Source organism: Lissotriton helveticus, chromosome 8 (genome assembly GCF_964261635.1).
Source record: "Lissotriton helveticus chromosome 8, aLisHel1.1, whole genome shotgun sequence".
NCBI classification, from domain to species: Eukaryota; Metazoa; Chordata; class Amphibia; order Caudata; family Salamandridae; genus Lissotriton; species Lissotriton helveticus.
This window is the reverse complement of record NC_136069.1, coordinates 1383630048-1383642446: the sequence shown is the minus strand read 5'-3', so window position 1 is coordinate 1383642446 and position 12399 is coordinate 1383630048. Positions and strand designations below refer to the sequence as shown.

General features: G+C 46.1%; 1 protein-coding gene across 1 annotated transcript in view; it reads right to left on the bottom strand.

Moving 5' to 3' along the window:
- Positions 1-12399, bottom strand: part of ROBO1 (roundabout guidance receptor 1) — a 1545337-nt gene that overhangs the window by 801509 nt on the left and 731429 nt on the right. The gene's annotated exons all lie outside the window — the stretch shown is intronic.

The window sequence follows — 12399 nt, the reverse complement described above, 5'->3', positions numbered from 1 at the left end:
GCTCGTGCTCCAGGGGGCAAATGTTCGAGTTATATTGCCGGTCAAAGTTACTCTAGTGGCCGGGGCCCGCCTTCCAGCGGACCCAGACGCCATTTTGAGGCCCTACAGGGGCCACTCTCGTCGAGTTTGCAAGAGTGGGAGAGATCCTTCGGAGTGAAAGGAAGAGGTCCCTGTTGTGTGAAAGCGGGACGTTCAGCTGGGGTGCAGCTGTGATGCCCCCACCTGGGGGGGGGGCGAGGGAGACTCGTTCGCATCGTCTCCTTCTCCCGGTGCACTCCATGCCGCTCCTTTTCATCGCCCCGCATGAAGGTCTCTCCCCATCCGGTGTTTCCCAAGTCCTGTGCTCAGTGCTGTGGGAGTATGGTCACCTGTGGCGCGCATTCGGCGCGGCACGAGTATCAGTGCAGTCATTGCAGGTTCGGTGTTCCGAAAATATGGCCACCATTGCACGTTCGGTGCTGCGCAAGTACTGGGGTGCCACCATGGTGTGTTCGGTGCTGTGGAAGTATTGGCACCATCGCCTGACTGGGGGTGTTCGGCGTCGGGCCGGGGGCTGGGAGACCTCCTATTGGTGGAGGTGGGAGAGGCTCATCCGCGTCGCCTCTCCCTCCCAGCCCAACTTGGACAAATTGTTGTGGAGGCACGTGCAGGACATCCCGCCGTCCAGAGCTGCTGCGGCTGTTACGGAAGAGAAAAGGAAGAGGTGCCTCGTTCTTCTCTGGACATGTGGCGGGACTACTTAAGTCTATCCAGGCCCGTTGCGGCTGGCTGAGGAGACATGTGGCGGGACTACCTACAACTGCCCCGGCTGCTGGCTCCTGCCTCTCCTCCGGCTCCCCCATACGTTAAGATTTCCTGACCAAGAGTTGGCGGCCGGGCCCGCCTTATATGGGTTGCCGTTGGTTGGGCGTAGCCGTAACCCTGCCCTACTTAGGAAGGTTCCAGAATGGGGGGGGGGGCGAATGTTCTGTTTGACTTTCATTTTCTACAGTTTACCGTTATCATTCCTTGTTTGTTGTGCTAAATTAAAAGTTCAAGTTCATTAATGGTCTACGGATTTTGTTTTACCATTTCTTTCTTTCCAGGTTGCTTTTATGCTAAGTTTCTGCTAACAGAGGTTGAGTAACACGGAAACACGAGTAGAGGGATGACGCAGATTTGTACATTACATACACACAAACTCAGATGGGGGACAGTACAAGTACGACATACAAAGACCCAAGACGAATATAAAACAGTTATTGGTCATAATTATCTCTTTCCGTCTGTGAATTTGAAACGAGGCTGGGTTCCCGTCTTGACGTTGCCCGACCTAGGAGAACTTGAGCATGCCGCTGAAATTGTCCTGGCGAAATCTGTGCCATCGGGCATAATCAAACGTGGTGGTTCTGTCTGGTCTGTCTATGTAAGTCGGGTTCTTCTTTGTCTCGCGCTTTTTCTCGTACTGCCGGTCTGTCGTTCCTGTCGGCCCTTTGCCTTTACTCACGCTCAGTAGAGTCGGGCATTGGGCTTTCCAGTGTCCGACATACCTACAAAAAGCGCATTGGTCTGGCCCTAAGTCTGGTCGTCTTTTGCATAGTGTCGGGGGATAAGTTGTGGGTAGCGATGTCCTGGGGTTGTCCTGTCGGTATATTTCTCTACTTGGTTTGTCCTCGTCTTTTCTCTGTCGTTGCATAGCCTCTCTGCGCCACATACCGAGACTGTCGAGCATAATTGGCGTTGTCTTATTATTTCGAAGGGCTATTTCTAACGTTTCTATTTTATCAAGGTCAAAGGATCCTGCCAGTGGCCACTGTTTGTCTTGACTCTCTTCGGTATACCTGTGCCACAATTTATTATAGGCTATGGTGACTAATCCATAGTTTATGAACATGTCCTTATTAGGGGTGCCTTCTAGTGGAGCTATATGGTCCACCTCTAATAAACGGTCCGGGCTAAACAGGCTATTAATCAGTGGGGAGAAGACAGACATGACGGCTCGTAACGAGGGACTAAAAAGTCAGCACTGCCTATCTTATCACTAGGTGCAAAGACTGGACAGAATATTTCTATTCAACGTTGTTTGCAGGCAGTGAATACCTCATGGATCAAAAAATAACAAAAAGACCAATAAATAACAATGGGGAGAATGAGTAGGTCCGCAAAGATCTGCGTTACCTACCCTTTTCACTATCTGCAAAAAGGGTGGTCTCTTCCCTGTTTGCAGACAGGGAATCTCCAGGAAACAATAGTTTTGCGAACAACAGTTCAGTTTCAAGTAATTATTGAGTGGGGGAGAAAAAATAAGCACGGCTGCTGCCCTACCTATCCTCCACTGCTTGCAAAGAGAGAGCCCGTTGTTTCTCCGTTTGTAGACAGTGAATCTCCAAATAAATAAAGAGCAATACTAGTATTTTTAAACAATCAAACAATCAAGCACTCATTTCGCAACTTGTCGTGATTACACGACCTTACCCGGACCATGTGGACAGTTTCTTGTCTTCCGAATCCAGCGCCCGATCGTCCTCTTTTTCTCGTATTTCTCACGGCACTCCTGATGGTCCCCAGTCAGGACCGTAGATCACTCGAGAGAGGTCTGTTCGGAACTAGTGAAGTTCGGATGATCGGCTGCCAGACGAGGGTCTATTGGGCAAGAGCTCTCCCGATCGTTGCAGTCGTTCACTCTGTCGTCGGGACCTCTCCCACTGGATCCACGAGTCGCTGATGGGCCCCACGTTTGGGACGCCAATTGTTAAAACCTGAGTCGGGTCGGGGACAATCGATATTTGCCCGGCGGTATTGCCTCTGTGACCCTCTAGTTATTTATCAATGAAGAGGCAGGCGCTGGAGACTGGAAAGCAGGAAACAAGGTTTTTATTTTCTCCGGAGGAGAACACAACGAAACGGACAGAAGGTATCGTTCTGAGGTGCTCTAGATACATTTCTGAGGCCTGGCCTCTTATACACTTTTTTATGACTTTATTGTAGATTACACATTCATGTTAAAGCTTTGATGTATGGAAAAGACATTCCCGGAACTCCCCTTTGAGCCCGTTCCCACACACATTTACAGTTGAAGTCCCCACCCTAGTCACAACAGGTGATGAGTATCACGCAGCTGGATATTCCGCCGATTCACGGAATGTGGGGGGTTTGATCGGATCTCATGGAGTGGGGGCTTTGATCAACCCGGGGATCCTTTGATGGGGGAAGCTTTCTATTGTACGGGGAGGGGCAAGGAATGGTATCGGCAGAGCTGGGTGTCGGCCTGGGAACGGGGAAGACAAAACGGGCACACGGGGAAAAAGGGGGTTTGCATCTAAGGGCCGGAGATCATGAAAGGGAAGCAGGGAGGTGTCGCGCTGGGAACAGGATGAGGGCCTGGGGCAGAGCAGCGCCGAAGAGGGGTTTATGACTCAAGGCAGGTGCAAGCAGGGGGTGGTCTTAGTGAAGGCGAAGGGCTATGTCAGGGGCCAGCGGCATGCAAATGGGTTCGTTCTGCTCGGGGCATCTTAAAAAAATGGCGGGCGCGCACGACAAAAGTGTGGCATCAGGGGAAGAGGCAAGATGGCGCAGATAATGTTCACCAAAACGTACTAATTTTCCACATTATATGTACTGGAACATCTCTCATGGCGTTCCTCGCTTAGTGTACTTAATAAGACAAAATCTGCTTCCGTTGAAAGATCTTTGTGCCAGATGGTACGGACATTCAGCACTTTGTGATCTTTGTCAGATGTATGACCAGGACTTAAATCATGTTATTTTTGTTTGTCCTGCCTTGATGCCTTTTAGGCGTAGATAGTTACGACCAATTTGCCATCAACTCAACATTCTTTCAGCTTCATCATTTCAGGCGGCCTTGATTAACCCACCTAATGAAATGTTTTGTTTTAAACTGTACGGTTTCTTTAAATGTTTTTTGGACCTGTATTAAGATGATTATTTTATTTTTTTTTTGTTTGTAGTGTTGATATGACATTTTATGTGCCTCTTGCTTGGTATGTATATTTTGGTTTTTATGTGGACCTCATAAGGAGTTCCTTTATCATAATAAATAAAACTTGAAACTTGAAACTTGATTGTCAGCTTTCACAATTAGGACACAAACGTTTTGAAAAGTAGCAGTCTGGGGAATTGTCAAGTGGCTGGTGAATGGCCATAGTAGTTTCTTCTGTGTTCTCTCTGAAAAGTAGGACTGTAAATCTACTATGATCGGAGCATGTTGTGATATGACCACACACTGGTTTATTTGTAATTAAGAGCATCATACCTATCTTTGATTAACCATCAATGGTATTTGTGTTTTCACGAATATTTGTAATACTTAGGAAACATGCAAAATAAAACATTATGAGGCATATTTTTTAGAGTGTCTTCTATTTTGTTTCAGACAGACCATTATATATGTCTCAAACACCTCCATTAGCCTGTATTTGAGAAGGGACGAAGCAGAAAGACAAACAAGGCTGCTGAAGCCTCTGACAGCTCCACCTAGCTGGAGAAAACCCAAAGTACCCACTAGTCACCCAGAACAGCCCTTTAATGGAGCACAGTTTGATACCACCCATAACAGAACCTAATAACTTTGGTCCCAGGTGGCGGTGAGTGCCGAGCTGACGTTTACAGTGTAGTTAGCAATTGTTCATCGCAAAAATGGGCAACGCCCATCCTAATATGTTTTTCTCAGAGACATCATTGGTTTTACAGAATGCAAAAGTGTGCCCAATATAAACGAAGATGCAAAAAGTCAGAATAGTACACATACAACTTGCTAAAGTCTGTTAAGGGTTGCTGCTGAAATGTCTTTTGTTCTGCAGGGCAAATGTTGGAATGCTGGTAAGGACAATTAAGCTATTTATCATTTCAAGGACGGTAAATTGAGTAGCACTTAGACTGAGTGAGAGTCGTGTTAGATTGAGTGATACTGTCGCAGCTTATTTACAGTCCCTAGAAACGGTAAAAGTACGCTATATAACACAAGTTAGGCGCTATAAAATACAAGTTATTTTAAGTACCAATGACCAACGCACCCTACGGACCCATATTAAAAAATATAAAATGTTTAACAAGTTGTTGGAAAACAGTAAGGTTTTTAATTTGATAGGCAAAATAACGTTCCTTCTTTCTGAAAGTAAAAGGAGTGCTATGTTATTCAGAAGAAAAATAACAAAATAAACAATCTATTCTGCAATGATGATACCTTTATTTTGGTTATAGAGTTTACAGCCATGCTTTTTGAATTATAATGGCTTAGAGGTGCCCCTTCCTTTCATAACATGAGACAGTGGCTGCTGCACTGAGGGGGTGTTCAGAGTTTGTTTAAATCAGCAAGTGAGTTTCTTTGTGAAACAAGGATGAGCAACATTTGCAAGTGGTGGTACTGAAGCGAAGTCATTTGATGAGGCCACCGTGTGTCATATAGACGAGTTTAAAGGCGGGTAGAAGTAGGACTCCCAACCATGGTAGTGTTGGGAAAGGGGAGATGCATTGATACTGTAATCCTGGAGTGCCGGGATCAGGAATACCATTACCAGAATGCCTATGTGCCAATATTTTAGAACAGGAAGAGGCGGCGGCCGGCATGGCTCACAGGTTGGGGGGTGGGTGCATGGGGTCACGAGGGAGGACCCTCGGGGGTGTCACGGGTGGTGTCGAGCGGGGTGTAAAATAAAAAAAAACATAAACTTACCTTGAGGCGGCTCCCTAATCACTGCTCCTTCTCTCCTGTGTCCGACTACAGGAACAGGAAGCAGGCAGCCAGGCTCCCTCCCCTAAGCCAATCACAAAGCTGCAATGCAGCGTTGTAATTGGTCTGAGTGCCGTGCCATGGCACTCAGCCAGGGGCTGGAGGGGTGGGCATGTTCTCCATGCAGGCTGTAATGCAGCCTGCATGGAGAACAGGGAAGTGCGCATGACTGGGTTGGGCGGCCGAGAGGGTTGACCAAATAGTCATTGCGCACTTAGGAGGTCTGGTCACAGCTATGAATTCACAAAACACAGTACGCTGTCACCACCTCTAAGTGCTAAACCTAGCACAGGGACAGTGGTCCACTGTCTGTCAATGAGCCATACCTGATGCGCTCCTCAAGGTCATAGAACAAGTCCAGGACCATGCCTAGAACTCTGGCCACACACTGGATTATTGGTACACCAACCCCAGCATCAAACATCCGAAAACAAGATACACGGAGTTGGACACTCAGGGCAGAGGATCATGACTGTACACGACATAGGCAACATTTGAATCATAACAATGCTATGGCAGTTGCAAGGCATCCCTCAATCACTGGATCACAGTTTCCCTTCACCATATTATTCATCACATAGCATCAGGCAGCGGCTGGTCTTATTTCCTAACACTGAGTAAAAGGTGTTAATTTAAACCAGCTCAATGTACCTATTTTGTTTTGTTTAAGATGCCTTTATTGACATTGATATTTCACAACATTTGGCATACAAATGGCTGCATGTGCATTAGCACTGGTACTTTTACACCGTACAGCTCCATATTTGTAATCAAAAAGGCAATACATTCATTAAGCTGGTGGCTTTGTGGGACAGGTGCTTTAGTGGTTTGGTGACTTGCACACCCAGTAGAGTCCAAATCCCATGGGGTATCGACAAAGACATATAAACATAAATATTACATCAGAACATGTAACAAAACTGGTTCCTGGGGGGCCACAACACTGCATAGGGAGAATCCTCCTATGATGACCACCATATAATGGGTATCAGTAAGGGGCAGTGGGGAGAGACACAGGGCGGGTGTCAGACAGGCTCTGGGAGGCACAGGGTCATGAGGTAACCATGGTGGGTCACTAATCTGGTCACAGCCACTGTTGTTCGCAGTAACCCCTGGCTGGCAACCAGCTACTCACATTATGTGTGATTTCACAAATTGTCAAGCGATTTAAGCACTTTGGTATCCCATAATGTGGCAGCTCCTGCCCCAACCCCCTTCTGCACCTCTTGTGACATGACATCTGCCTCCGCAACTGCCCCTTATGTACCACCCGGAGCCAGCAGACATCAGATGGGTGCTGAACTCATCCCTATATGGCGCTTGAATAAGATCATAGTCATGTCTGCCAATTTTAGATAGTGTTTAGTTTGTTTCATCAGTTTTGTAATCCACAAGAGGCACAATGAGGGATCTGGGGTAAACCTCACATCCGTCACCTCTGAGATAACGTATACCACCCACATCTGCACCAGCATTGGTCAGTCCCACACCATATGTAAGAACCTTGCGTCAAGGTGTCCGCAGGTCGGGCATATCGGGGATACGGCAGGGAGTATATTATTGAGCCATTGCTTCATGAGGTTGTGAAGGGCAGCTAGTCTTCTAAGACCCCCAATGCTGCCTGGTGGCAGGGTCCCACCTCTAATTCACCGTGGGTTATTTACCAAAATAATGAGGCAAGCGCTGGGCACTGGAAGACAAGAAAAAGGTTTATTACTCTTAAGAGGAGACCACGACAGCTGCAGACACTGCGATGGCTGAAGGAGGTGTTCTGCTGGCAACTCCTTCTGGCTCTTCCTTTTATACAGGTTTGTTACAATGCATTTTTTAAATTTATCCTGGTTACCAGCTTGGAGTCTCCGCCCCAGACAGGTTTGTCACAAAAGCCCAACATTGTTCCATCCACATGGTTACACAAGCCCAACATTGTTCCATCCACATGGTTACACAAGCCCAACATTAATTCTCCTCCCACCCAGGTCAAAACAGACAATCTAATCTTGCAGCTGGACCTTGCTTCGAGCTCTAAACATGTGAGACCGGCCAGATCTAAGAGTCCGTTCTGTTGTGAAAAACAGGTCCCATTGTTGGCAAAAACAAGTCTTGCTGTGTGCAGTGCAATAAACCATGTTTGCAAGAGTCTGTTTGGTATTTGGAACCCGTTTGTGTAAGGGTGTCCATGGGTTTGCCTAAAAACAGAGATGAGGGGAAAAACGAGTTTGTCGCAACGAGTTGATGTTTGTCGTGGCAATAGTTTGTAGCCCCATCTCACATACCAGGTTGGTCAGAGGGAAGCTAGTAAGGGCAGGGTGAAACAAAAGGTGACCAACGGAATACAAAATGGCTGCGGTTGGTCAGAATGACTGCAGTTTATGTGCACGTAGGAACTTCCATCAGACAAGATGGCGCAGGTAATGTTTATGATTGTCGTTTTGCTTTTAACAGTGTGGGTCTGGTACTTGTAGTTAAACTGCGTGAAATTCAGGTGTGCGTTGTGAGAAACCCACGTAATCTGTTTAAGTGCCACCCCTCCCTGGGTTTACTCCACAGTATTTGGTCTCTTCCCGCTGCTAGCAGAGCAGTATACAACCCTGTGACCATCTTTCTGCTCAGTCCATGAGTCAGGGCGCACTGCAGTCTGTAGTGCAGCTTCAGTTCCCTCTGGCCCACGGTCCAAGTGTTTCTCACCACTAGTATAAACACGCTGTGTGGCAGGAAGAGAACCTCCCCTATGTGATGGGCAGTTTGTAGATCTTGATAGGATCGCAGGGTTCCCTCTGTATATAGATCACCCACTTAAGTCACACCCCCTCACACCACATATTTGCTTTGTGAGCATCCAGCATGCCTCTCAACTCTGGCTTTCTTGCTCCACAGCAGAAACCGGTCCTATGATGCTTGTTTCCAGTCCAGGGAGGACCTGGCCTGGCAGTACGGACTGGACTGTTCCCATTGGACGCAGGGTCAAGACTGATTTGTACATGGCTGGGTCCAAACTGGTATGGCAAGCAAAAATGTATCGATTTAGGCCCAGATCTCTGTACTGGGGTGAATGTATGACATTGTTCTGCATTCTGTCCAGCAATTATTCTTTTTGCATTAGTCACCCCGAGTGGGACGGGTATGCACAGACATGGGTCCCGTGCGCTCCATGCCACTGGAGTGAAACTATCCTGGCTGATGAGGGCTGAAAGCCCCAAAACGGTCCAAGGATGCTTGTTTCCAGACTGGAGTACCACTGTTCGAGCCCTATTGTGATTACTGTCCAGCAGGTCCCTGTCAGTGTGATATACATTTATCCCAAGATAATGGAAGGTCTCAAGAAGCCAGGGTAACCTCCTGGGCTACAGCACCACTGCCTCCACCTGCCCCACACTGTTTAAAGGAAACAGACAGGACTTTCCCCAGTTTATCTTGAGGCCTGTCAATCCCCAAAGAGCACCAGCAGTTCATACAGAGCCAGTAACACCCGCCTATGGCCACATATATAGCAGTTAAACCCAGCTGAGAAACTCAGGTCCCATCCCTAGGACTTCCAACACTTGCCGCAGTAGGACCACCCCAGGGTATCAAATGCCTTCTCGATGTCTAGGGACACTGCTACCGGGCGGTCAGGGGCTCACTCCATTGCCCTTATGATGTGACATACCTTGCGATGGTTGTAGAAAGTGATTTAGAAAAGGGGGTGGTGATGAACAGAGTGCCTGAATTAAGCAGACCACTCTTACCCAGTCCAAAGATCAGGGCTTGATCCATCACCGTTTTTTAGCTCACTGCACCATCCCAGCTCAGAACTTGGCTATATGCAAATTAGTCTGTTCCTGTCCCAGTGCATGATGGGAACAGGGCAAACCAAACTACCAAGCCAATTCTTATACTGGGGTTGTAGAAAGTGGCCATTTGGGGAATTAACCCACTGTGGTTGGGGTGCACCAGGCGTATAACAAAGGAAGCAACCTATTTGCCAGCACTTTACTTAAGAATTTATAGTTAATGCTAAGCATTGACAGTAGGTGATAGGACCTGACCTTGAGGGGTTCTCTGCTAGGCTTAGGAAGTACAAACATATGAGCTTCCCAAGGAGAGGCAAATAACATTCCCTGCCGGTGTGCCTCCATGAATACCTCAAGCAGTTTGGGGGTGAAGGTTTAATTAAACAGGAAACCTGTCAGTACCGAGTCATTTGGCAGATCGGTTTTCTCCTCTTCTAGCTTCAGAAGTTGCTCCAATTCCTCTATTTATTTGAGCATCAGGATGTGGAGGGCAACTGTGCGCATTTAGTCCCGAATGCAGTCCAGGGACCGACTCGTGGGAGTCCGGGGGAATACAGTGCCTCATGGCTCTCAAGCAAGACCATATTTATGTCGGCTTGTGTGTTCGCTGAGTTACCTTTAGCATCACTGATTGCCCCAACCAAGGTTGGTTCTAGAGACAGCGGACCACAGCAGCCATTAACGAGTGCATCCCGGTTTGTCGCCATCAGCATGTGACCTAGCTAGACAGCTAACCAATGTTGGTGAGTTGGCGTCTCTCATCTCTATATTGTTTACGTAATGCCGTTAGGTGTGCCCGGGCATCGACCACCATCCTTCTCGCCCACCTGCAATTGCGCATCCAATGTAGACAGATTGTGGAAAAGGGATGTCCTCGCCCCTCAGGTGGTCTTAATGCAGTGTCCTCACACAACTACTTTCATCGCGTTTGGTTTCTTGGGTATGGACTGTCCTTGGGATACATATGTGCTAATTATTGTGAACCATATTGGAGCAAGAATTCTGAAGTTCTCATTCATTGTCTTGGCTGATGTTTCGTCTATATAGTATGGGGTGGTTGGCATTCCTTTTATTTTTTTCGAGAGATCTTCTGTGGTAAACTACTGGAATGATCCCCATATGTTGTTTTGGGGTGAAGATAGGTGGTGAAGGAGGTTTATTGTCGACATCTGCTTTCAGTTTATCAGTTTTGTTCGAGAAATATGATAGGAATCCGTTACAATCTGCTGTGGAGGAAGCAGGACTTTCTAACTTCTAGTCTTTCATGTTATTTACTGAGTAAGGTTTGTGAAGTGTTCTGTGATTGGGAGATTTGGTTGTGGGGAAAATTGTTTTTGAGTTTTTAATTTGTATTTAAACAGTTTCTGTTCATTTTTAGTTTTCTTGAATCTGTCGATGTGTCTTTTTGCTATATCCTTGAAAGCTTTTTGATTTCTTTTTTGCTCATATGTAAGACTTCATCGAGCCAAGATTTATTGGGATTGTGTTTCTGAGCTTTTAGTTTTGCTGCGGCTGTAAAGTTGGTGAATTCATCAATATTTTTAACGTGTTGGGCGCAGAAGGTATCTGTGTGGTCATCCGTAATAATCTTGTTTAGCATAAGTAGTAGATATACAGGGGCTCGAGGGTGATTGATGTGCAGTTCCTGATCCATATTTTGATTTGGGAAAGTTTCTTATGTGTAATGTTTCTTCTGAACTATAGTGGGAAATGATCAGTTCAGTTTACTTCAGTAGGGTGAATAAAAGATGTATGAGTTTCCCACCAACATATAATTGATACCCTGAGTATTCAACAATTTTTTTTTGTTTTATATTGATATGGTAAGATGCTTTACTAAGCCTGACATTTAAAAGTAGTAAATCTGGACTTAGAAGAAGTAGCACTACAGAGAGTAGATGAACATCTATTACTTGTTGCAATTCATAAACACTCCCAGTATAGCACCTAGAAAGTTGGGCTGATCACAGCTTTCCAGGAAGACTAATAGGGAAAGTGAAGTGACATTTATGGACACTACAATGCAGATGTGTATGTGCAGTACAAGCCTGCTTTTGGAGAAGTAGGCATGTATGTGCAAACCAGTCGTGGCCCATGCAGGTAAGAGCGGTAGAGTGGTGGGGCCGGGCTGGGGGGTGATTCGACAGACAACAATGAGGGAACATGAAATAAATAATAAACTTCCCCTTGTCGTCGTCTGTCGAAATCCCCTCATCCGGACCCACCGCTCTTACCTGCAAGGGCCGCGGCTGTGTGCAACTGCATTTTTTGCTTAGAAACTCACAACTTAAATTGTCACAAACTCACTAGTTTGTGGAAATGTATAATTTGACATTGCAAACTGCTCCGGGAGGTGCCCACTTCCCACCTTTTGTTTGGGGTTTACTCAAGCTTAGTTCTTAGATGTTAAATATAATTACACAGGAGTAAATGCTATTAATCCTGTTGTGGATAGCAAAAAAGTATAAACCCAGCCATGTTCACCTGTGAACTTATGTTTACAACTGGAATTGGTCCTTTGCGTTTTTGCACTTCATAAAAAGGTCCCACCCCACAGATCCATAGGTGGATCAGTATTATGAAATAGCAGAGAGAAAATCTAACGATTGACGTGGAGGGAGTGGAACTATTTCGACATCAATTATACCAATTAGATTAACCGAAATGTGATCTTTTCTCATTGTCATCTTCTACTCATATGTTAAAAGATTGTGTGAAAATATATGAAATATGAAAACAATATGAATTAAAAAAATTACTGCAGAAAGTAATGGCAACATATAAATGTGCCCTTATTTGAGAAACGTATCGCCTGATCCAGCGGGCACTGACACATTTGACACTCTCAGCTTTACACACTGTAATCCTTTTTCTTTTTTTTAAATCGTTGTTTTAACA